A 3,298-nucleotide genomic window follows, 5' to 3' on the forward strand; every position below is an offset into this window, starting at 1 on the left:
AGGCAGAAGGCCGTAGTATTTATGGCACTCTGCGCCAAAATCAGTCAAGGCCGGACCCACTTCGCCGGAATCCACCTGGCTTACTGTCTTCCCATTTCCCATGCACCGTATCTGATCCAATTAGGCCACCTGGCCTTTGCCTCGCTCTGGCAGTTCCCTACTTTCTCATAACAACATTATCTCATCCCTCTGTTCTCGTAATCACGCAGCTGTAATTTTCCACCAAGGCAGCATAGGGAAATTCTCCCCTCTATTCCTAAACACATAAAAAATTAACAATAACCAATTAAGCAAAACAAAACTAAAAGCCAAATAATGCTTCCTCAATATATAAGGCTTATCCATAACCATGCAATTCATAACATACAACACCAACAACATCAAACAAAACAAACATAAATACACAAAATCAAACACTTAAATGGTGTAAATTCTGCAGGGTTCCCCCAAACTCTATTGCACACCAAATCGTGACAAATTTCTATTACCAATCCATCCCCCATGTGCCAGGTGATCAAACTGACACTGAGGGGGGGGGGGTCCTAGCAGGAAAAACACAACATAAACCACATAAACATTTTAACAAAATCACAATTCTTTCTGGCCAGAAACACATATCACAAACAAACATAAAACATGAAACATAAATTTAAACTCTATATAGCTAACAGGCAAAACAAAAAAATTACTTCATCAAATAAATCATTTACATTAATACAATTGCTTCCTAGCTTACTCCTAAAATCCAAAACTAATCACAGCTTAAAATTTCTTACTATTAGCTTCTAACTTTAAACACTAAAAAAAAAAAAAAAAAACATCACCACTTATATGCCCTTAGCCTAATACAATTAAAATTACATAGCACAATATACAATCTTCAACTAATACAACAAAATATTCATGGCCAAACAATTGCAAACTAATATCTTGCCTAAATTTATTTACAAACATTTCAAAACACCAAAAACTTTTCTCTTTAGCATCTTTACAAAATTCAACCTTTATTCCCTCTGGCAACCATAGAGTTAAACTTTTAGTCTCGCTACGCCCTCAAGAGTTTTTCAGCCAGCTTTCCAAGCCTTATCTGTTGCCTGTCCGCTTGGGCCCGATCCTGTTTTCCCTTCAAGTTCTCTATCTATTGCGTGCCTGCCTGGGCCCGATCCATATTTCCTCTCCAAATACGCTGTCTATTATAATATAGGCCACATCTATCAAACAGTCTACAACGGCCAATAATCAACACATAACACAAAATCAACAAAAAGTCTAAATAAACTAACAAAGGCACTTTACATAAAAATTCTTAGGGTCACATAAATTCAAAGCCATTCTCCCAAATTACCTAAATTTATGCCTAAACAATCCACAATTCCCCCCTTTGAGAATACTCAACAAACCCGTTGGCTGAGTTTTCTCAAACTTAAAAAACAACAAACAATTAAACTCTAAAAAGCTGGGGTAAATAATTTCACATCCATCCTCCCCATGAACCCGGCAGGGTTCGATATGTAAAAGCCCTCACCCCCCAACTCAACCGGTTTACATGCTGGGGAGGGGCACTGCAAACATTTACACTTTTACTCAAACAGTGTCAAAATATATTTTTACAATTCCAAATCAAATGGCACTCCTAATATATTTGTAAGGGCAGTGGGCTATCCTGGTGCTCAAAATCACTCCGAATGGCCATCAGCTGGCCATTCAAAACGTCAAACATACCAGCTCCCACGGCAATGCTTTCTCAGCCTCAATAAAAAAAAGAACATATCATTTACAATCCAATTAGGGTGGGCTATACATACTAAAGAATTTATCCAAAACACAGGGCGCAGCCTGTAGAATAAACCCCAAAATTCAATTAATATCACATTTCTCAGCAGGAGTCCCAAATTTCTTCCTGCCAGTGTGTAATTCTGTGTTTCTTCACCAGGGTCAGTTCTCAATGTCTTTTTAATCAGGAATTTCTGGACTTTGGTTGGGCTGCCAAGGGACACCTTGTCCCTTTTTCATGCTGTCCAAAAACACAATAGGACTAAAAAATTACATAGGCCAATCATCAGTAAAAAAAATTCTCCTGATATAAAGGGGTCTTTTGCAATAAAAATCATGGGTCCAAGCAGTCAGTCCTTTTTGTAGCGTTTCTTTACCCATAAGAAAAGAAATCTGACACATTCCGGTAATGCCAGGCCGAGTTTTACAGCTATTCCAGCGGCCTGGGCACAGTCAAGCCCCCGCCTTTCTCTTGGCCGTTCGCCAAGTCTCAGTTGCAAGCAATGTCCTTGGCTGGGCCAAAAAAAAGGAATGAGCTTTCTTGCCTTGTTAACTCATGCTGTTCCTTTTCCTTCCCTGCTTGGCTTCTTTTAATCTGTAAATCCTGTGTCAGCTATCGCTGCTCATACCGGAGAAGCATAATGATTTTCCCAGCACTGTCCCAGGCTCAAACCAGCCAGTGTAGGACGCCTTCTCCGGGCTTCTGTAGGTCCGAACAACCTCCGGGGCCCCGGCACAAGCCTCTACTTGCGCCGTGCACTCCAACGTCTTCCCGTCCAGGGCTCGCTTCCAGCGGAGCATCTCCTCGTCCTGTGCCCGAAGGCCGGTCAGGAGGAGCCTCCACAACTCCCCCTCTCTTCTTAATAAGTGAATCAGTGCAGCAGGGAAGATCTTTTCCCTTTGTCGGTTCATAATGTACAACAAAGGCTTCTGTGTTATCTTTTCTTCAGCTGATACAGCGGTACTCACGTTAGCTGCTCTGCCCTTATCTACCGCGGCTTATAGCCGCCCTTCTCCTCCGCGGCTTGTAGCCGCCGCTTATCTCCGCGACTTATAGCCGCCCCTCTCCTCCGCGGCTTATAGCCGCTCTCCTCAGGGCTCAGGTGCGTCTCTCTTTTCGGACGCTCGCGGGCTTCTCCGGCACTCCCCGCTGCGGCTCCCAGCCGCTCACCGCGTCTCTGTTGGACGCCCGGGGGCGTCTCCGGCACTCTCCCCTGCGGCTCCCAGCCGCTCACCGCATCTCTGTTGGACGCCCGGGGGCTTCTCCGGCACTCTCCCCTGCGGCTCCCAGCCGCCCGCCTCTGGGCTCAGGCTCCTGGCCGTTCGCCTCTGGGCTCAGGCTCCCGACACTATCATCACTCGATACGAGTCACGTCGGATAAGCACTCCCTGCCTCTGGGCTCAGGCTCCTGGCCGTTCGCCTCTGGGCTTCTCCGCCTGGGTCAGGCCACCGACACTTTCATTCGATACGAATCACGTCGGGGTCACCATTTGTTGCACCGCAGGCGTGCGTGGACAGAGCTCG

This window comes from Mauremys mutica, chromosome 1 (assembly GCF_020497125.1).
Source record: "Mauremys mutica isolate MM-2020 ecotype Southern chromosome 1, ASM2049712v1, whole genome shotgun sequence".
NCBI classification, from domain to species: Eukaryota; Metazoa; Chordata; order Testudines; family Geoemydidae; genus Mauremys; species Mauremys mutica.